The 24,241-nt window shown below is 46.0% G+C and overlaps 1 protein-coding gene across 1 annotated transcript in view; it reads left to right on the top strand.

Annotated features, from left to right (window-relative positions):
- Nucleotides 1-24,241, top strand: part of LOC126166548 (zinc finger protein 467) — a 430,211-nt gene that overhangs the window by 260,162 nt on the left and 145,808 nt on the right. The window lies entirely within an intron of this gene.

The raw sequence follows: 24,241 nt of genomic DNA, 5'->3' as shown, positions 1-24,241 counted from the left end.
CAATCGCTACCAGCCGTGACCTGAAGTCACCACATTCGATGGCTCCCCACACCACGATTCCAGAAGTAACATCGCTGTGCTTCTCGAAAGCATTGGAAGATACTCGCCGACGATGGTCATCCGGGGTAGTACAGAATTGCGATTTATCGCCGAACACAATACGATATCATTCATAAGCAATCCATGCTTCCTCCAGCCGTTTGTGTTGTGGTAGCAACAGCATACTTCGCATGGCACGGTAGTTCAAATTTTTTGCTTTCAGTGTCAGGCTAACATTACTTATGAAGGAGATTTATTTTCATATAGGAATATTTTCTATCTCCGTTACTTTCGGGATGTGAGGTCGTGGCCCAAGAAACTCTTCTGTTGCTGACGTTTCACCCATAACTGCGTTGGACATTTTCAGGGGCGCTCTTCCGCTGAGTCGTGCCGACTGATTGGTCGGACGTCCGAGAGCGACATATATACTGTAAGAAAGGGGGCGTGATCGAAGTAACACGTAATAAGCAGAGATAATCCTTCTCAAAGAAAAAACTTAACCATCGATTGTCGTCATGTCAAAGACAAAATTGTGTCTCGAATCTGAAGAGCTAGACAATTTTATCTCTGACAAGATGACAATCGATAGTTAGGATTTATCTTTGACAAGGATTAGCTCTGCTTACCACGTGTTACTTCGACCACGCCCCCTTTCTTACAGTATATATGTCGCTCTCGGACGTCCGACCAGTCAGTCGGCAAGACTCAGCGGAGGAGTGGCTCTGAAGATGTCCAGCACACTTCTGGACGAAACGTCAGGAACAGAAGAGTTACTTGAACCACGACCTCACATCCCGAAAGGTTTACCAGCAACTATGTCATCCGGTCGTGAAAGCCTTCATTCTATGGTCCGTTACTTAAACTTGTTGCATACGTTTGATACGACGGGTATTCAGTAGGTAATGCTATACACAAACCAATTTTTCCCTGCCACTTTCAGTTGAAAAAAAAAAAAACAACACAGTATTTGTTATGGGATATCGCGGAATATTTCTGCTTCAGCCTCTATTGTTTCATGAAGTCCGATAGGTGGCGGCGCCATATGTACGCTCCAACTTGGCGTTCGAAGCAGAGAGCTGTCATTCAGTTTCTTTTGGCGGAATACCAGAGCATGGCAGACATTCATAGTGAGTCGTTGTGCGAGGCATCTGACATGATCGCAAGGTCGCGGAAACCTGACCGATCTTCCGCGTGCCTGCTTGCCGCACACAGGTGTGACTCCTGCAGCGTTGGAACGTGCGGACAGTCTCATTCGAGGTGTTGCAAACCAACTTCTCCTTCTCCATGACAACGCAAGTCTGCGTATCCAAGAAGAGCTCGCAAACTTTAATGGGGCTGTTTTTCATCCACCCTACAGCCCTGACCTCGCACTTTCTGACTTCCATCTGTTTGGCCCAATGAAGAATACACTCTGCGGGAATCAGTGCATCAATGATGGGGAGCTTGTTGATACAGCAAGGCGCTAGCTCCGGCGTCAGCCAGTTGTGTGGAACCATGCAGGCATGCAGGCCCTGCCCTCCCAGTAAAGTATCGTAAAGCCGTCGCATTGAACAGAGATTATGTTGAAAAACAAGGTTTCGTAGCCAATATGGTGTATTGGAATCCAGAATAAAACCCACCTGCTTTCATAAAAAAAAATGTAGCAACACTTATTGAATTGAGTGTCCCTCATACATAAGTATGTGATTAAATATTGTTAAATCAAAAAACATAAAATCTCTCGTTTAAAATGCAATAGGCCTATGATTTATGTACTTCTTACCAAATTTAATTTTTGAGGCGCGAGAAGTTCAACTCATCGAATCAGTTGTACAAAAAATATCAGTTTTAGAAAGTAGTCCGCTCTGCGACAAATTTCTATGCACGCGAGTGAGTACAAAATTTATCGACCTGCACACATGCAAGATGCAGTCATAAAGTTTTAATTATCACCCCAAAAACGTAAAATTACTTAATTAACTTTTGTTCGTTTCTTTATTTCTAGTACACATTGAAATAGGAAGCCACTAGACGAGGGAATCCAAAATGCCACATCCCAACTAACCAAGTCCTCTGGAGTGGACCGAAACTGCTGCAACATTTCTGCTCCTGCTGTAAGCCAACTAACACGCAATATACCACTGTACCATTGGACTACGCCACTCGTGATCAGCGTGCTATGGTACTGTGACGCGGGTTTTTCAATTTACACTGAGATGACAAAAGTCATGGGACAGTGATATACACATGTTAAGCAGGTTTAAGTATCGCACAGGGCAGTGCATTGGTGTTGTCATTTATTCTCAGGTGATTGACGTGAAAGGGTTTCCAACGTGCTTGTGGCTGCACTAAAGGAATTAACAGACTTTGAACATGGAATAGTAGTTAGAACTAGACACGCGGGACATTCCATTTCGGAAATCGTTAGGAAATTCAGTATTCCAAGATCACAGAGCTAAGAGTGTACCGAGAATACCACATTGCAGTTATTACTTCTCACCACGGACAACGCAGTGACTTACAGCTCTCACTGAACGATCGAATCTAGGGCACTGCAGTCATGGACTATGCGGCTGGTCCCGGCGGAGGTTCGAGTCGTCCCTCGGGCATGGGTGTGTGTGTGTGTTTGTCCTTATAATTTAGGTTAAGTAGTGTGTAAGCTTAGGGACTGATTACCTTAGCAGTTAAGTCCCATAAGATCTCACACACATTTGAACATTTTTTTGAACGATCGAAAACAGCGGCGTTTCCGTAGAGTTGTCAGTGGTAACAGACAAGTAACACTGCGTCAAATAAGCACAGAAAATTAATGTAGGACATACGACAAACGTATCCATGAGAAGAATGTGGCGAACCATTGCCTTTGTTGACTGCACGACATCGCCTGCAGCACCTCTCCTGGTCTCGTGACCATGTTGAATGGCTGTAAGCACTATGGGACTTAACATCTGAGGTCATCAGTCCCCTACTTAAACCTAGTTTTTCGATGTACATTGAGATGACAAAAGTCGTGGGACAGCAATATGCACATGTGAAGTAGGTGGAAGTAAGGACATCACACACATCCATGCCTGAAGCAGGATTCGAACCTGTTACTGTAGGAGCTGTGGTATCCCGGACTAAAGCGCCTAGAACCGCTCGGCCACAGCGGCCGTCATGACCATGTCGGTTGGACCCTTGACGACTGGGAAAACTTCGGCCTGGTCAGGTGAGTCCCCATTTCATTTGGTAAGTCTTGATGTTAGGATTCGAGTGATAGAGTCCCCACGAAGACATGGACCCAAGTTGTTAACTAGGCACTGTGCAAGTTGGTGGTGGCTCCATAACGGCGTGGGCTGTGCTTACATGGAACGTACTGGATCCTCTGGTCAAATTGAACCGATCACTGACTGAAAATGGCTGTTTTGGGCTACTTGAAGACCACTTGCAGCTGTTCATGGACTCATGTTTTCATGCATGACAACGCTCCATGTCACCAGGTCACAATTGTTCGCGAATGCTGCGAAGAACGTTCAGGATGATTCGAGCGAATGATTTGGCCACTCGCCGGCCTGTGTGGCCGAGCGGTTCTAGGCGCGTCAGTCTGGAACCGCGCGACCGCTACGGTCGCAGGCTCGAATCCTGCCTCGGGCATGGATGTGTGTGATGTCCTTAGGTTAGTTGGGTTTAAGAAGTTCTAATTTCTAGGGGACTGATGACCTCAGAAGTTAAGTTCCATAGTGCTCAGAGCCGTTTGAACCATTTGGCCACTCAGATTGCCCGACACGAATACAATCGATCATTTATTGGACATAATTGAGGGGTCAGTTCGTGCACAAAATCCTGCACCAGCAACACTTTCGCAATAATGGACGGCTGTAAAGGCAGCACGGTTCAATATTTCTGCAAGGGTCTTTCAACGACTCGTGGAGCCCATGTCACGTCGAGTTGCTGTACTACGCTGGGAAAAAGGCGGTCTGATATGATATTAGGATCTGTCCCATGACTTTCGTCGCCTCAGTAGGTATACCAAGACTGAAAAAACATTTCGTAACTTTGATTTTTTGGAAGTGTACGACTTCCGCAAGTAGGTGTAGAAGTCGTTTGAGGTGTAATTCCTCATCGCTCCAGCACACGCAGAAGAGGGAGGAGTTGAAACCAGCAGCCCGAGCCACACGTGGGCTAGGAGCGGGTGTTTAGCAGGTGGCAGTGGAGGCTGTGTGTGTGAGAGGTGCCCCAAGGAGGGGCGGGCAGCTCGGCGTCGCCCGCGGCCAATCGATACACTGAGAGCGGGGCGCGCTGACCCTCCCAGGTGACACGTCGGCGAGGCGCCTCCTTAGCGCAGGCCACGCCGCAACACGCCGTGGCCGGGGCGTCGCCACCGGTCCGCGCCTACAGTCGGGGCGGCTGGCCGCTACCTGCTATAGGCACGTACTGGAGGCGCAGGACGGTGCCACAATTTGGATCATTCTATAGGCCCCCGTAAGCGATCAAACAGTTTGTTAAATCTTCTGTGTTTGTCAGTTTTTTGACCGCATATGGCCCGGTTTAAATGTTTGTCAGACACAGAGCTTGTTTGATGTGTTTGAGAGAAATTATGGCTGACGGGAAATTTGACAAGATGGCAGGTGTTGTTTGTGGCGATGTTTCGCTGCATATGTTTAATTAAAGAGCGGTTCTAGGTGCGTCAGTCTGGAACCGCGCGACCGCTACGGTCGCAGGTTCGAATCCTGCCTCGGGCATGGATGTGTGTGAAGATAATAAACCTTTTTAAACCATACATGTGGCTGGTAGCTGTTTTTTATAAATTATAAAGAGAATTCTGTTCCGCTACCTGTTAAAGGCGTGTTTTTTTCTATGTTTGTCAGCTTTTTGACCGCATGTGGCGCTGTTTTAAATGTTTGTCAGACACAGTGCGTGTTTGATGTGTTTGAGGGAAATTATGGCTGACGGGAAATTTGACAAGGTGGCAGGTGTTGTTTGTGGCGATGTTTCGCTGCATATGTTTAATTAAAGAGAATTCTGTTCCGCTACCTGTTAAAGGCGTGTTTTTTCTATGTTTGTTAGCTATTTGACCGCATGTGGCGCTGTTATAAATGTTTGTCAGACACACAGCGTGTTTGATGTGTTTGAGGGAAATTATGGCTGACGGGAAATTTGACAAGATGGCAGGCGTTGTTTGTGGCGATGTTTCGGTGCATATGTTTAATTAAAGAGAGCTTTGTTCCGCTACCTGTTAAAGGCGTGTTCTAGAGGTGCAGGACTCTGCGACAATTTGGAACATTCGAAAGACCCTCATAAATGATCAGTTTATCGAATTTTTCTAGGTTTGTCAACTATTTTACTATACACAGAGCTGCTCGAAATATTTGTGAAATACAGAGTGTCTTTGAGACTAATTCTAACTGATGTAAAATTTGACGAAATGGCAGACGTTGTTTGTGGCGATGTTTCGCTGCATACGTTTACTGAAGAAGTTTTTATTCCAATTTATCTCAATGTATCGTAAATTTCCACAACTGTTCAAATGGTTCAAAGGGCTCTGAGCACTATGGGACTTAACTGCTGAGGTCATCAGTCCCCTAGACTTAGAACCATTTAAACCTAACTAACCTAAGGACATCACACACATCCATGCCCGAGGCAGGATTCGAACCTGCGACCGTAGCGGTCGCGCGGTTCCAGACTGAGGCGCCTAGAACCGCTCGGCCGCACCGGCCGGCTCCACAGCTGTGGAAACCACGATCGAGGACGAAAACAAAACAGCACTAGGAATTACCAAGATAGTAGAAGTGTAACATCTTTCCCATATATTAGGCAAGAAGAGGTTAAGAAGAAAATCAATATTCTACCCATAACATAAAAGCGGCCGTGCAATAAAATTTAAAAAAATGAAAGCTCTCCGGTTCTTCAGTGGTGTTTTAATTAAGGGACCAAGTAGAAGAAAATAAATTCTCGCGTACTTGCGTCTTCTTGTGCAATGTGAGGACGAAATAACTGTAAACAACTTATTGAAAATTTCGATGTCTATTGGGAGAAAGTTGATGAAATTGTCGTGTTTCGAGTGTAACATTTCCTTTAACAGATTTTCATGCGTATATTTCTCTCTCTTTTAAACGATTGCCTGGACCACTGTCGTGTTGTCATCTTCAACTTCTTCTTTAAATACAGTGCAGGAGTCAATGTCAGAAATGTTTGATCTGCGTTTGTAGCCATTCCCACTACTAACAAGATACAGGATACACGAACTTCTGAAGTGAGGTTACACTGAAGGACTTTGTGCGTACGTGTACGTGTTGACAAATCCGAGCGAATTTGACAAACAAGTTTGATCAGTTACGAAGGCCTTAAAGGCTTTTCATTCGACACTGATTATAGGTTTAAAGGAGGCCTCATGGCACAAGTCGGCTTAATGTCGTGCCCCACAGTGCTGCGCGCCTCACCTCACTGAAATGTTGCTGTGCCTGGTATCGGTCATTCGACATAATTTCATACTTCCGTGCGATGTGACTTTAATGTGCCTGTTTTCGTGCAGAGCAATAGTGTGCTTGGAAAATAAGCACACTGAAGGAAAACAAAAAAATGGTTCAAATGGCTCTGAGCACTATGGGACTTAACAGCTGCGGTCATCAGTCTCCTAGAACTTAGAACTACTTAAACCTAACTAACGTAAGGACATCACACACATCTATGCCCGAGGCAGGATTCGAACCTGCGACCGTAGCAGTCGCGCGGTTCCGGACTGAGCGCCTAGAACCGCGAGACCATCGCGGCCGGCCGAAGGAAAACAGAAGAGACACCCACAGTAGTAAATACGCTAATATCGCGTAACACTGCCACTAGTCGTTATAACGCTCTCACTTTGGCGAGGAAGATGGTTGAGGTATGCCGTATCTAGTTGAAGCCGCTCGATTAAATCCTGTAAGCTACCAAACTGCCGAAGTTGATTACTACACTGTCTCATCAAAAGCGTCCGGCCACCTATTAGTCGACATTAATACGGGGTGTATCCACCATTAACTTTTATGGTGGCTTGAACTCTGCTGCGGATACTTTCAATGAGGTGTCTGAATGTCGAGAAATGACAGTGCTTTCTTCCTGAATAGGGGAAACCAGAGAAGATACTGATGCTGGACGCTGGGATCTGGAGCTTTCTTTGTATGCAGTATTATAGTGGGTGCACATAGGAGGACACATGGGGTGGGGGGGGGGGGGCGATGTAGAGTACCAAGGAAATAGTGTATCACGTGACACACCAACTGAAAGCGTCACTACCGCACATTCCTTCTGCCTGTGCTTCTGGATGCACGTAGAGCGTTTAACGTGCGAGGCTCGTTAGCCACTGTGCTGCTGACTGTTGGTGGGCCCGGACTTAACATGTATTAGCGAGAGCGGTGGTTTTCGATAGAGTCAGAAGCAGGCGCAATATTCTCTTTTGGATCACAATCCAGTCATGTCCTAAGGAACAGACATCACCTATATGATTTAGGCGAGGCTGGCCAATGATCCCTTCAGAGCGATGCACGTCGCGCTCGAACTCTTGCGGGAATCGACGGAACGCCGCGAGTAATGAGGGTAATGGGAAGGGTCATTACGTCAGTAGTATGTGAATAAGTTGAAAATTAGTGTCTGCTGGGTGGCGTGCTAGGACAGTCAGTGCAGTTGCAGTGATCACTGTGACTGGACGGCGTAGCGGCCAGAGCGTCTACCTAGTAAACAGAAGACTTGCGTTAGACTCCCGGTTCGGCACAAATTTTCAACTTCCTCATTGATATAAATCAAAGCCCACTAGCAGCTAAATGTCATTAATTCCTCTGTGTCTGTCTCATTGCGTCACTGAACTGAATGACATTTCCAACTTCACAAGACATTTAATAACATGTTTAGTGAAGCATGATTAATATTTCTCTGTTTCCCTGTACACGCCTGTTATTCCGTTACAGCCTCCTTTCCAACCCGATATTCTTCATTCCAGTGCTCTTAGCTGGTGTTGTCTACCTAATTTTCTTTCCATTAGAACCCTCCATGGGTATCACTTTTGTACACCCATCAACACCTTTTGTGTCTGCCACTGTTATTATTATTATTATTATTATTATTACAGCAGCGATAACAGCAGTACTGCTGACTTTAACTTTATTAGTTCTTAGAACTGTTTATTCACGTTCTCTCTCCATGCATTCCAATAATTTTCAACTCTATTACTACAAATTTATTACTATATATCATATTATAATTACTGTGGCTGCTGCTCGTGCTGATATGAGTTTAAGGAGACTGAACACATAAGGTCATCAATCCCCTATTCACCCCCCCCCCCCCCCACCTGACGGAATCAGCGTACCACATCTGTCAGCATCTAGAGTAAACTATATGTGCAAGAGGAGAACATTTTCTAAATATTTGAAAGCAAGGCGGACGTAGTTACTAGCCCGGTATTCACCTAGTCGCATGTGGGAAACCACCTAAAAACCACATCGAGGCTGATTGGAACACCGCTCCTCGTTGGTAATACTCCGGGCGGATTCGAATCGTGGCCGGGGCGCCTCCCCGTCCCGGAAGCGGTTGTCTTTTTTTCCCTTCATTTTCATCGTCGTTGTTCTACTTATTTGGCTCGTCTTCAGCTCAGCGTTGTTCTTCAAGTTGAGCGTAGTATTTTTTTTTTTACTACTTAATGCTCACGCGTAGCCGGTTGGGTGAAATTACTGTTACTTCTTACATAACTATGAGGTGAAAAAAGTAGTGTACGTGTGAAACCGTGGCCAGATGTAAAATAAAGGCCCGATGGCCCTAATCTGATCAGGTTAAGTAAAACAATCAATCAATTAATTAATCTCTGCGCTACATCGCGCGGTAGAAGTACAGTGAGACCCTAACAAGGTCCGAACTGGACAGACAGAATATTAGGTGTAATTGATCGTCCGCCTCCGGCCTGAATCTGCAGGCAAAGTGACAGACAGGTCGTTCACACTTAGCTGAGGTCCTTCCACGCTCAGAGAGCCACTGCCTCTTCGTGCGGAAACAGCAAGTGGGAGGCGCACAGACAGAGTGTGCCGGCAGCCGCCTTGTTACCTGCCTGTTTTAATATTAGAGCGAGTCCACAAGTCCGCGGGCGGCTGCTTAATCAAGTCGCACTTAAGTTTCACGGCGTCTCATCGCTTCAAACTTTAATGAAATGGCACTCTCCGAACACGAGTTCGTCTGGAGCCCTACAAAAATTATTAATAAATGTGACTTCCATAATACACTTCCAAAGAAAGTTGCCAGCATTGCGTGTTTACTTATTGCGAGAGAGTGGCCAATATCGGGGAAAAACTGTCAGGGATCCAGCAGCTGTTACCTTTCTGTTTTCATCTCAGATTATTATTGCGAATGGAGTTTGTTTAGTAGTGTTAGATCGCAATTTCAAAATTCGCACATAGTAATACTATTTTCAAGTTATATACCAACTGTGTTTCAGCTTCTTAGTTTCAAAAAAACATGACGCTTTTCCCAGGGTTACATCGCTGATGGGTGGGCATGAGTCGTATGGACACTTTGGCTCGTGAAAGCATGATTTATAACCGCATCAGTGACAGTATACGAGTGCGTAACTTACGTCATAGCCAACGAGCATCACCATATACCATTGCACAACTTCGAGGCACAGCAAACGAGACAGATTCTAATTTCCGGTAACGCGCACTCGTCTACATTGTTTAGCTGGGAAAGTTCATTTCTTCCGACTATTTTACAGGATGCGCCAGTGATATGTTTCATTTAAAAATACTTAATGTGATGTCAGTGGATTTATTAAACCCACAGTGACCTGAAATGAATCTTACGGGAATTAGGTACAAATAAATTGAAAACACCTTATAGCAACTTTTCTGTTACGTGCAAATAAAAATTGTAGCACTTGTCCTGTAGATACACTCCTGGAAATTGAAATAAGAACACCGTGAATTCATTGTCCCAGGAAGGGGAAACTTTATTGACACATTCCTGGGGTCAGATACATCACATGATCACACTGACAGAACCACAGGCACATAGACACAGGCAACAGAGCATGCACAATGTCGGCACTAGTACAGTGTATATCCACATTTCGCAGCAATGCAGGCTGCTATTCTCCCATGGAGACGATCGTAGAGATGCTGGATGTAGTCCTGTGGAACGGCTTGCCATGCCATTTCCACCTGGCGCCTCAGTTGGACCAGCGTTCGTGCTGGACGTGCAGACCGCGTGAGACGACGCTTCATCCAGTCCCAAACATGCTCAATGGGGGACAGATCCGGAGATCTTGCTGGCCAGGGTAGTTGACTTACACCTTCTAGAGCACGTTGGGTGGCACGGGATACAGCAAGTTCCCTTGCCGGTCTAGGAATGGTAGAACGATGGATTCGATGACGGTTTGGATGTACCGTGCACTATTCAGTGTCCCCTCGACGATCACCAGTGGTGTACGGCCAGTGTAGGAGATCGCTCCCCACACCATGATGCCGGGTGTTGGCCCTGTGTGCCTCGGTCGTATGCAGTCCTGATTGTGGCGCTCACCTGCACGGCGCCAAACACGCATACGACCATCATTGGCACCAAGGCAGAAGCGACTCTCATCGCTGAAGACGACACGTCTCCATTCGTCCCTCCATTCACGCCTGTCGCGACACCACTGGAGGCGGGCTGCACGATGTTGGGGCGTGAGCGGAAGACGGCCTAACGGTGTGCGGGACCGTAGCCCAGCTTCATGGAGACGGTTGCGAATGGTCCTCGCCGATACCCCAGGAGCAACAGTGTCCCTAATTTGCTGGGAAGTGGCGGTGCGGTCCCCTACGGCACTGCGTAGGATCCTACGGTCTTGGCGTGCATCCGTGCGTCGCTGCGGTCCGGTCCCAGGTCGACGGGCACGTGCACCTTCCGCCGACCACTGGCGACAACATCGATGTACTGTGGAGAGCTCACGCCCCACGTGTTGAGCAATTCAGCGGTACGTCCACCCGGCCTCCCGCATGCCCACTATACGCCCTCGCTCAAAGTCCGTCAACTGCACATACGGTTCACGTCCACGCTGTCGCGGCATGCTACCAGTGTTAAAGACTGCGATGGAGCTCCGTATGCCACGGCAAACTGGTTGACACTGACGGCGGCGGTGCACAAATGCTGCGCAGCTAGCGCCATTCGACGGCCAACACCGCGGTTCCTGGTGTGTCCGCTGTGCCGTGCGTGTGATCATTGCTTGTACAGCCCTCTCGCAGTGTCCGGAGCAAGTATGGTGGGTCTGACACACCGGTGTCAATGTGTTCTTTTTTCCATTTCCAGGAGTGTATTATACGCACTCATGAGCAATTTAATTAGACATTATCATCTTGAGTTTGAAGCTCTTCTGTCCTTGCTGGCCAGTGTGGCCGAGCGGTTCTAGGAGCTTCAGTCTGGAACCGCGCGACCGCTACGGTCGCAGGTTCGAATCCTGCCTTCGGGCATGGATGTGTGTGATGTCCTTAGGTTCGTTAGGTTTAAGTAGTTATACGTTCTAGGGGACTGATGACCTCAGATGTTAAATCCCATAGTACTCAGAGCCATTTGAACGATCTTCTGTCCTTGTCTGCTTGTAAATAGATTTGTTTTTTGAGAGGGTCCACCTTAAGCAAAAGACAATTTCTGTTTTTCTTTATATTCCGCGGACATGTTTCGCTGAAGTTTCAACATCATCAGTGGTTTTTTTGCTACTGTCTATAAAACAGGGTTGGCTTGTTTTTGGGGAAGGAGACCAGACAGCGAAGTCACCGGTCTCATCGGATTAGGGGAGGACAGGGAAGGAACTCGGCCGTGTTCTTCCAAAGGAGCCATCCCGGCATTTACCTGGACCGATTTAGGAAAATCACCGAAAACCTAAATAGGATGGCCGGAAGCGTGATTGAACCGTCGTCCTCCCGAATGCGAGTCCAGTTTGCTAGCCACTGCGCCATCTCGCTCTGCATTTGAAACAGGAAAAATGCTTTTTGCTACTTGTACACATGTTAAATTGAGTTTTTAAGACAGTATTTACATATTTGAAAAACTGACAAATTTTTTTGTGTGTATTCCTTATTATCACAGGCTGTGCATTTCCGAGTTTTTATGTAATTTAATGCTGTTGTTTTTTTTTCATAATTTGTCCTCTGCAATCATACAGAATGAATATAGAGCAATTATTTATTTCGACAATTCATGACTGTGCATGTTACGGTCATGCCTACCATTAACTAATACTGTGTAGAAGACTCTGTGTGTTTGTGTGTTTTACAATGTATTTCACTTACTCTTGCTGCTTTCCCCATTATCTTCACTGTGAAGGCCTGCGCTAAGCAACTTATTATGTCACTGTTTACAAACTGCAGTAGCAAGATGGCGGACAGCTGTACAAAATGGTTCAAATGGCTCTGAGCACTATGGAACTTAACTTCTAAGGTCATCAGACCCCTAGAACTTAGAACTACTTAAACCTAACTAACATAAGGACATCACACACAGCCATGCCCGAGGCAGGATTCGAACCTGCGACCGTAGCGGTTACGTGGTGACAGCTGTACAGTTGAATGGTTTTTGGGCGGGAGTTTTGAATCTTTATGAGGTGTATCTGTCATTTTGTGCTTTGTCTGTGTGTGTGTGTGTGTGTGTGTGTGTGTGTGTGTGTGTGTGGGTGTGTGTGTGTGTGTGCAGGTGAATGGGTGTGTGTTTATTTAATTTTTTAAAATTTTTATTTCATTATTTATTTATCTGTTGTGTGTGTGTATGTGTGTGTGTGTGTGTGTGTGTGTGTGTGTGTGTGTGTGTGTTTTACTCTGTCGTAGAGCGAGCATTCCTGCTGCCACGTCGAATACATCAGCCCTCCGTGTAAAGGGAGTAATAAGTCTGCGTGTCAGTACAGCGTAGGAGAGGCAATACCAGAGCGTCTGAAGGTGGCTGGATCGTGTCCTCCTATATACATAGAATTATCCATCTATGAGGCCGAACATCTATAAGGGGCGTTCAAAAAGAAGCGAGCCGGAGGCATAATTACAGAAAGCAGTACGTGTGTGTTAGAAGTATTGACCCTGGCTGTTGAGACGTCCCACTGTGACACTAGGTGGTGAATGGCTGTCGCATAAAATTCCTGGGTCTGCGATGTTAACCAGTTCCGCACGTACAGGTGGACGTCGTCGTCCGAGGTGAATCGTTTGCCGCTCAGAGGCTTCTGAAGGGGACCAAAAATGGCGTAATCACAGGGAGAGAGGTCCGGACTCTGTGAAGGGTGGCCGATAACCTCCCATTTGAATTTCTGCAGGAGTTCCGCGACTGGGTTGGCCGTATGAGGCTTTGCATTGTCGTCGAGCAGAATGACCCCATGGGTGAGATTGCCTGGTAGTTTTGATTTGATGGCTTGGCGAAGTTGTGGTCAGGGTTTCACTGTTTCACTGGGCATTCACTGTTGCGTGCTGCAGGAAGTGAATCAGAAGGGCCCATCTTGGTCACAGAAGAACGTCAGCATAACCTTTCCTACACTCGTGTGGACGATGACATCCAGCTGTACGTGCGGAACTGGTTAACTTCGCAGACCCGGGAATTTTATGAGACAGCCATTCACCACCCTGTGTCACGGTGGGACAAGTGTCTCAAAAGCCAGTGTCAATACTTGTAACACACAGGTACTGGTTTCTGTAATTGTGCCTCCGGCTCTTTTCTTTTCTTTTTGAACGCCCCTTATACATGCATTGGATGTCTCAGGAGAAAGGTCAATATCCAGGGATACGACAGGAACGATTATTCGAAGCAAAAATTGTCTAGTAAACATAGGCTCTAAAATGCATACCTTAACAGCTATGAACATTTCTTCATCTTCGATACTTTAAAACAAATCTCTTCTGCTGTAAGATCTTTGCTTTCCATGTTTTGGGAGGTGGCAGTATGAACCGAAACAAGAAAAAACGTCTGGAGAACATGGGTTCTAAAGATCATACCTTAAGAGCTATGAGTATCTGTTCATTTTCGCTGGTATGAAACCCATCTCTTCTACTGAACAAAGGCTCATAGCTCGTAAGGTAAGCATGTTAGAGCTCATGTTTACTAGACCTTTTTGCTTCGAATGATCATTCCCATCATATCCCTTAATACTGAGCATTTTTCCTGGTATACCCTGTATACTTCGCAAGGCACCATATGGTGTACGGGGGAGGGTACTTTCTAATCCACTTCACTTGCCCCTATCTTGTTCGATATGCGAATGGTCTGCATTGGGTTCAATCTGTCAACTTTACTTCGTGTCCCTTTCGCGAGATGTCTACAGGAGGAAGCACTATATTGGTTGACCCTTCTAAGAACATACGCTCTCAGAATTTTGACAGTGAGTTACACCTTGATGCAGAACTCGTCTCTATTAGCGTCTTCTACTGGAGTTGGTTGAGGATGTGTGTGACGCTTTCTCGCTTACCAAACGGTCAGTGACGAAACGTGCTGCTCTCTTTTTACCTTCTCTATTTCCTCTGTCAATGTTTTCTAGAACGGGTGCCAGAATGACGAGCAGTATTCAAGTGTCGGTCGAACGACCCTTCATGTGTGGACTACATTTAGTGATAATTCTTTCAATGAATCTCAGTCTGCTATCTGCCTTACCTACTATTCGTTTTATATGCTCGTTACACTTTAAACTGGTCCGTACGCATACTGCCTGAGACTTAGTGGATCTGATTGCTTTCTGTGATTGTTCGGCAACCATGGAATCATACTATTACGGGGATTTCCACCTATTTATGCGCATTCCTTTACGCGGAATGTCAAATTCCAATCTGTGCACCAAGCATCGATCCTCTGCAGGTCTTCCCACATTTAACTACAATTTGCTAGTGTTGCGACTTACGTGTCTGTACACAACAGCATCATCCGCAAAAAGCGTCATGGAGCTTCAATCCGTATCCGCCAGGTCATTTTTATGAACAGTAACGATGCTATAACACTCCCGTGGGATACGCCCGAAGATGCGTTTAAATCTTGCAATGGGACGTCCTCCTCTAGCATTACTATTCCTCAACAGTGGTTGTCGATACCAGTATTATTTTTCGAATTTGGACAGGTCAGTATTATCTCAGCTGCTTTTCTGAAAATTTCATGTAATTTTATACACAATACGGTATATTTCAAGAAAATTTATAAAAACTAATTACTTTATTTGCGATGTTACAGTCGATAAGTACTTGCACTGAATGTATAATTAATTTTTTTTGAAACATTTGAAATTACGAATTATTTGGTACAACTCAAATTTATGTTTTTGATTACGCAATCTAGTACTGTTTACTACGTTTATTTCTGGTTTCATTTGTGAAATAATAATCGACATTAATAGAAATTCCTTTGTCAAGAAAAATTGTAAACTCTTTGGAATATGATTATTACCGCAGAGTGAGGTAGTAGTACGCTTGCTTCTGATGTGATCGGACTTATTTTTGTATTTTGAGCGAACAATGTAATTTCGGCTTTGTGTATGTGAAAATTCAAAAGACTGTATGTTATACTAAAGTGCGACAACATATAGTAACGTAACGACAAAAATTCTACAACAGTAATCTTCAAATTTATTTAGATCAAATCAACCACGACGACCTAAAATGTAAGAATTTCAGCTTCAAGAATCAGACCCCTACACAAGAAGCACTGGAGCCAGCTCTACATGAAAAGCCAAGTAAACTAGAAAGTTTATTGAAATCGTCGGGCCTGTTATTGTGGACAATAGCTGGAATTAGGATGGAGAGGAGAGATTACAATCTGAAGATTTCTGTCACATACGAATGACATTCTGTGTTCTTTTGTCAGAAATTCTTTAGGAACTCTTAAATTCAGTATGTTAAACTTGTCAGGTATTATATACGCTCTTGTTTTATTTTATTATTATTGGGCGACAGCACTGAAACGCATCTAACAATCTCCAGATGTCAAGGAAAACCATCGATTTCAGCGCCATTTTCTACTGTCATCTTGCAGAGTGAGCTCGGTTTCATACGATGTTTGCGGAAATCTCATCGACTACTAAAGAGGTAATAATATGCGAGCATAAAACGTGTCCCAAAAATGCACTCTGTCCCGCAACCCTTCTCGAAAACTGGAAAGACGTTTTTGCTGTCAGTAGGAACGCTTCGTTCGTCCAGTGACCTACAATAAACAACAAGAAGAGGAGCAAGTAACCTCGTGTCAAGGGTGTACCGTGAGTTCTTCGACTCGGGGAAATTCGCCACTACCATAGTCGTGCAGAAGAGCCTGATGCTGACAGGTGTCGCCGCGGCAGTTGAAAGAACGAATACTTTGGAAACTACATGATGCAGTGGACTCCGCTTCCCAAAAGCATACCGTTCAGGAAAATGATGGAATACTCTCGTGTGGAGAACGTTTTATGTGTGATAATATGGGTCCAGTGAGTCTTCTGTATCCTATCTCGCCAGTGAACAATACAGGAACCCAATGTACGATCAGCTAAAGCACGCCATAGGCAGCTTATACTTTAGGAAGAAATTACACCACTCCGTCATTCGTGAAGTGTCTCAGGATGGTCTGATGTACACATAATGAGATATGCCTATGGCTTGATATGCACTTGGATTCAGTCGTATTAAGTTCACATTGGTCGCCTTCGGACGAGATGGGGGCGTCTTCGACCCAGCATCGACCAGTACGTGTGGATTGTGCGCGGTGGTTGAGGGTTAATCCCAAATGCTATGGATGTCTTCTGAAGTCCATGCCGCCAAGCCACTGCCACCGCACTCAGCAGAGACAAAACGGGTGCTACACGGTTCTGGGTAGGTGTCTCCAATTCAGTAACTGAGAAATGAACAACGTTGTATGATGTACGAAAGTTTATACATAAGAAACAGCTCACAGACCTCTTCCACGAAGATCCAAAACTATAGTCCGTATGGCGAGAAAAGATCCCTGACAGTTAACGTAGCTAGTTACGGCTGCTTCTCGTGTCTGTCGTAACCAATCACGTCTGTCCTAACCAATCACGTGATGCGATTTTGTTTATGTATCTATGGTAACGTCTCATTGTTGCGAGGCTCCATACGACTGTGGTTTAGATTGATTACTGACGGCAGCCTTTTGCGCCTCGTAGTTGAAAGCTGGCGTCACGGCTGCCACCTGTCACCAATTTTCTTCCACTGCCCGGAATAACGTCAAGGTACTATTCATTCTGGAAACTGTTTTTTCTTGTTTTCGGTGTCAATGTAATACTCTCCAATTCTTATATTTAATTTAATTACACATGAAAGTACCAGTTTCAATGAAGACCCAAAGAAACTGGTACACCTACCTAATATCATGTAGGGCTCCCGCGAGCACGCAGAAGTGCCGCTGCACGACGTGGCATAGACTCGACTAATGTCTGAAGTACTGCTGGAGGGAACTGACACCATGAATCTTGCAGGGCTGTCCATAAATCCATGAGTACGGTTGGTGGAGATCTGACGTTGCAAAGCATCCCAGGTATGCTCAATAATGTTCATGTCTGCGGAGTTTGGTGGCCAACGGAAGTTTTCCTGTGAAGGGCATTTGCTTGACAGAAGAGTGAGTTTGGAGTTCCAGCTCGCCCTGCAATTGCCTCCTTACGGGGATTTCTTGGCGTTAAACTCACCCGGTATTCACTTAGGCGTTGTTTTCAGCTTCGATACGGTGCCTCCTGAAACACCAAACACTTCAGCTCCCTTTGTCACGGAAGCACGCACCATACGAGCACCGACAATTTGCCCACTTTCGAATTCACTTGACTCCGACATAATGCACTCACAACTATTCGGAACATTATTTTGACGTGGCCGAGTGATTCTAGGCGCTACAGTCTGGAACCGCGTGACTGCTACGGTCGCAGGTGCGAATACTGCCTCGGGCAGGTTGTGTGTGGTGTCCTTAGGTTAGTTCGGTTTAAATAGTTCTAATCTAGTGAACTGATGACCTCAGATGTTAAGTCCCGTAGTGCTTAGAGCCATTTGAACCATTTGTTCTCGCGCACTTCGGAATTACGTGTAGGTTCTGTTCATTCTTGAAATCTGAGAGATACCTGGTGAAACAATTTCGACTAGAGCGTCTGCAGCTCTGTACTCCACGAGGCGAATGCAGAAGATGGGGTCAAGCTACTAGCACCAACTCTTTTGAAGCAGCTAGTCCATCGAAAACACGAAGTTCTCGAAAAGGCATTGCCAAGCCGATATTAGCAATATAAAACCGTTGCTCTCTGCAGAGTCTGCCTTGGCTTACTGCAGAGTCACCGGGAAGGAAGACTGCTGTGGCACTGTTTGGCACCGAAGGACCCGTTGCTTACATCACCTCTGACTGAATCTGGTTGTAATGGGTAGACAAAAACGGCTTTTGGATAATGGTCGCCGCTAACTACTAAATCAAAATCTCAAACGATATCCATATACAATATTACTGGGGAATTCTCTTTGTGAGTGACCTTATAACTTACCGTCACCTCCAACAGGAGCATAGACTGAGTGGCCCAAAGTCACGGGAAGGGTGGTCCAATTTGCAATACGACATATATGACACCCGAATTTTGCAGCTACAGCGGGTGGACAAAAACACGGAAACACCAAAAATACAACACATTACCATGTGTAATATGGTGTAGGGAAATGAATGACAGCTTCTAGTCTTCCCAGAATGGATAAATACGGGTCCTGGATGGTTTTAAATAGTAGCTTATAGCATTCTTCGAGCAATACAGTGGCAAGTTGAGATAACGATAATGGATGAGGATAGTGACCATGCACCCTTCTCTCCTAAGTACATCACAATGACTCAGTACTATTGAGATGTGATGCCCAGGGGAGATGCGACAATTCGTCCTCGTGCTCACAAAACCAGTCCTGTACGATGCGAGCTGTGTGGATAGGAGCCCTGTCCTCTTGGAGCATCGCGTCAGCATTGGGGAACAAACATTGTATCATGGGATGTACCTGTTCAGTCAAAATGGACACCTAATCCTTGGCAATAATGTGACGTTGCAATGTAACCATGGGGCCCATGGAATACCACGATATGGCTGCCCAAATCGTCACTGAATCCCCGCCATGTTGTACTCCTGGGACGTAAACTAGGCCATAAGTTGCAAACAGTGAGAGTCATCCTGCCAAATCACATTCTTCCATTGCTTCATAGTCTATATTTTATGGGTTCGGCACCACGTTTTCCTGTGAAGGGCATTTGCGTCACTGATGAGTGATTTTGGAGTTCCAGCTCGCCCTACAGTTCCCTCCCTATGGGGCTTCCTTGGCGTTTTTTTCAGCTTCGTTACGGTGCCTCTTGAAACACCAATCACTTCAGCTACTTTGGTTACGGAACACCAACAATTTGCCCACTTTCTAATTCACTTGGCTCCGACATAATGCACTCACAACTACACGGAACACTATTTTGACTTCTACTTACTCTTTCAACATATTGAGGATATTGCATAGGCAACGTTCATGGTCAAATACAAAAGGGAAACCTGCAGGCTTGGCTAACATCTACCTTTATGTTGAAGTATGCATTCCTCGCGATGTCTCCTTATTGTTCTCCAGTCCCTGCAGATTCGGTGTATGGCACTAGTGTAAAACGATTTCTTAGCCGTCTGTTATAAGCATGTTAGTAGTGACGATGGCAGCACATTGGAGATTACATAAGAACTCGAGTTTCCGAGGTCAACAACGTCGAGGGGTGTATCGTCAGTATCGGAAAGACCATTTCTCCACATGCGTAAACCGTCGCGTAGAACGACAAGTGTTTGACGATCGGGTGTCACTTCAACTCCCCAGAATCATACGGGGTGACCGACGGTCTATTCTGTGTGAGTCAGCTCGCCGTCGATGTGAAGGTGGGGTGCCAGGAAGTCATTTCCACCAGAACTGCACGGGCACAGTTGCATCGCAATGGCTTCAGCAGCCGGCGACCGGATGTCGGATCCAGTGCGTACCCATGATTTTTGGACACTTACCGTGAGTTAAATTACGTTTGAATATTATGCATTAGGGACAGATTTGCCTAGCAAGTTTGCAACTATCTCAGTATCATCAAGAAGTCTACATCTACATCTACATCTACATTTATACTCCGCAAGCGACCCAACGGTGTGTGGTGGAGGGCACTTAACGTGCCACTGTCATTACCTGCCTTTCCTGTTCCAGTCGCGTATGGCTCGCGGGAAGAACGATTGCCGGAAAGCCTCCGTGCGCGCTCGAATCTCTCTAATTTTACATTCGTGATCTCCTCGGGAGGTACAAGTAGGGGGAAGCAATATATTCGATACCTCATCCAGAAACGCACCCTCTCTAAACCTGGACAGCAAGCTACACCGCGACGCAGAGCGCCTCTCTTGCAGAGTCTGCCACGAATTTGCTAAATATCTCCGTAACGCTAATCACGCTTACCAAATAACCCTGTGACGAAACGCGCCGCTCTTCTTTGGATCTTCTCTATCTCCTCCGTCAACCCGACCAGGTACGGATCCCACACTGATGATCGATACTCAAGTATAGGTCGAACGAGTGTTTTGTAAGCCACCTCCTTTGTTGATGGACTACATTTTCTAAGGACTCTCCCAATGAATCTGAACCTGGCACCCGCCTTACCAACAATTAATTTTATATGATCATTCCGCTTCAAATCGTTCCATACGCATCCTCCCAGATATTTTACTGAAGTAACTGCTACCAGTGTTTGTTCCGCTATCATATAATCATACAATAAAGGATCCTTCTTTCTATGTATTCGCAATACATTACATTTGTATGTGTACTTGTATGTGTATCAGTCGTGAAATTTGGCAAGAAAAATGTGTCGCTGCAGGAGGTTGTTGCCCAGAGCGCGATGGTGAAAACGCCAGCAGAAGCAGCAGCAGATGTTGGGGCGCCGTTAAAATTGGCAGAATCTTTTTCGTATCGACGCGGCGACCATCGGGCGCGTTCCATCATCTGCCGGCAGCGCGGGCTCCTCGTATAATTCCTTTTCTGCCGAGCAGCTTCGTCGCCGCTCAAGCGGCCATCCACTCCCCCCCCCCCCCCCCGCCCCCCATCTCCGCACCGCGCTCCACCAGTAGATACGAGTGGAAGCAGGCGTCCTTACGAGATGACCGCGAAAACTAATTTCTCCTGCTAGATATATCCGAGGTTTCTAATAATTACCGGCCTGGATCTCCTGACAGGACCAAAGTAATGGATCCATCATCCCGAGAGAGGCTGAGGAGTCGTAAGAAGAGCAACCGTAGAAGGCAGAGAGAGAGAGAGAGAAAGAGACAGGAGGAAAAAGGAAGCGGTGTGTCGGCCAGGCCAGGCCAGCTGCCTCTGCTGCAGCGCCACTCGGCTCTCTGGCAGCCGATTCCCAGCCAATCAATCAATCACCCGGTGCGGCGGACGCGCCAGCAACAATGGAGAGCGCGGTTCGTCTGCGGCCGCTGTATGGCGACAGCGGTGGCTGGCGGCCCCCTCTCCCGCGCCTTCTTCATCATCCCAACGACTTGTTTCTTCACCTACTGAACAAGTTCTTTTTGTTGCAACTGTTTCTTCCTCTACACTACTGTTTGTAAAAAACGAAACACTCGGAAGTAATGGTCTGCTACGAGCTACGATAAGAGGACGTGTAGAACAGCGGAACTGTAATAAGTGATTTAAATGGCAGAGAGGTCTAGCGCACTAGGCCCAAAAGCGCCCTCTTTTGCGTGAAAGGACAGCAGGCCAGTGTTACGCAACGCTCAATCGTTGCGAACCCGTCGCTCTAACAAGGGAAGTCTCTTGGCTCGATCAGGAATTCAGTGTTCCAATTGTATTTAGAAGCTTTACGTACCCCTGTGATTAGGATTTTTTTGCTCTTAGTTTGTATTGTGTACATAGTTCCGCGTAGTCAGCGCGTACACAACTTTCCCACTAGAGCGCGCCCCGCTAAGCACAAGAGCGCAGGCGCAGCGCTCGTCCATCTCCGCATTACGAGATGGCGCTGTCTTAGAGACGGACCAAATTCTGCTTCCGCCGATCCACGTATTAATATGTAACGCAGCCAATGTGATTGCTGCTAACGTAGAACCTTTTCTCCTCGCGTATCACACTCGCGCAGTGATACCTGAACGCGCGAGGTATTATAACGAGGTACAGACCTCCGATTAGTCAGTCTGCATTTATCTGCACCTGTCTGTACCAGTCTGCATTAGTCTGTACCAGTCTATAGTCAAGTTTCAGTCTGCGCCTAATAAGATTATCATATTCCTGTACATAGGCATGAAGAGAAATGTATAGACACTTTGTCAAGTATCAGAATATGTGAGAATAAGATTAAGGTACCAAGATCAAAGGAACTTCAGATTGCCAATTGTAAACAGCATCCAGAATCAAGTTACGTAATATCTATTATTTCTATTATTTTAATAAATGTGTGTGAAAACTAATCAAGTTCTGTTTTAAGTTGGTGGCCGTCAATCTGCTACTCTAAGCGTGCAAGTGGCATTTCTATCGTCTGACCTAACGGCAGAAGATAAACACGCCACGATAAGACCACGAGACATATTGCTGACACTCGCCTACTTCGTTAGAGCGACAAATCAAATAATCTGATGGTGTGTGTACCGAAGGTATTACAGTACGCACACCACAGTTTGCCAACTATCAGAATTTAAATCTGTACATGACGCTCCTCGACCAAATGAATAAAACAATGTGCCGAATTATTATAGGCACATTTGGCGAAAGCAGATCTGGACCATCTGAGTTGTACTATGTACAGACTGGAGCAAGGCAACTCTTGATTATTTCCGTTTTTTATAGAGTGTCGCACAAGAAGCTAGTCTATAATCAAATCCACTTTGATCAGCGTTCCAAATACAGTGTAACTATATCGGGAACTTGCAGGATTCTGGTTTACTTCTTCGAAAAAAAGGCTCCCTCGCTTAGCGAATAAAGTGGTCTTCATGCACATCTCTGGCTCTCATGAAAGCGGGGATGTGTCTAAGTCACAGTCTGTTTTATATGAAGGCGAGGTGTCTGTTCTTTCAGACATGTCCGAAAGAACAGGCGCCACCCATTCATAAATTGATTTGCGTCTGTGGGAAATGGATCCACCACATTCAGTGCGAATGCAGTATTACGTCTGACCTCCTGCGGGAATCTCGAAGTAGTGAGCATGGAGGACACGGACAGGTATTGTGGACAGGTAGTGCTAGTTGAGAATGTGGGCTGGCTGGGTGGCGTGCCGAGATAGTCCGCGCAGTTGCGCTAAACGCTGTGTCCGGGTGGCGCAGTGCTTAACTGCCCGGTAAACAGGAGATCCCGGCTTCGACTCCCAGTCCGGACATATTTGCACTTGTCGCCCCTAATGCCACACAACGTCCTGACACAACTAGTATCAATTGTCCTTTCCCTTTCCTTTCCTTTCTCCCCCACCTTTTCTTTCAATTTACCCAACATTCTGTAATCTTTCTTGAAGTTCGTGAACCACGAACTTGTACTCTGAAAGAATTAGCAGCAGCAGTGAAATATCCTGAGAAAGACCTTGCAGGATAACATCGCTGTAATCAATAATCGGAAGCATAAGTGTATGTACAAAGGCAAGAGCTTTTCACATTTTTGTGGAAGAGATGGTGGTGCCTTCCTGCACTTTGCGGTTACGTGCTGAGTCCAATTTAGATTTTCAGCTATTATCACTCCTCGGTACTTTGCTGAGGGAGAGATGATGATATCTGTCCCATGTGGCGTTAAAGAAGGTGCAGATTCCCGGTATATCTCGCCAATGAGCTTACAGTGACCGGCCAGCATCGCTTGGGTTTTGTATGGGTTGAGCTTTAACCCTCTACCCTGCTCCCGTTTTGACAGTGCGAACATGTCGGTATTGAGTTTCTCAGTAGCTGTCTTCAGGTTTACTGGTTTTGCACTTAGATACAACTGGAGGTCATCAGTGTACGTGTGGTGTTTGCAGTAGGACAGAACTGATGGCTGTCCGCAGCTCGTGGTCGTGCGGTAGCGTTCTCGCTTCCCGCGCCCGGGTTCCCGGGTTCGATTCCCGGCGGGGTCAGGGATTTTCTCTGCCTCGTGATGACTGGGTGTTGTGTGATGTCCTTGGTTAGTTAAGTTTAAGTAGTTCTAAGTTGTAGGGGACTGATGACCATAGATGTTAAGTCCCATAGTGCTCAGAGCCATTTGAACCATTTTGAACTGATGGCACAGCACTGAAATACAGTGAAAATAGTATAGGACCTAATACACAACCATGGGGGACGTCTGATACTACCTGTTTCCAT

This window comes from Schistocerca cancellata, chromosome 1 (genome assembly GCF_023864275.1).
Source record: "Schistocerca cancellata isolate TAMUIC-IGC-003103 chromosome 1, iqSchCanc2.1, whole genome shotgun sequence".
Classification (NCBI taxonomy): domain Eukaryota; kingdom Metazoa; phylum Arthropoda; class Insecta; order Orthoptera; family Acrididae; genus Schistocerca; species Schistocerca cancellata.
This window is presented reverse-complemented; position numbering and strand designations above follow the sequence as displayed.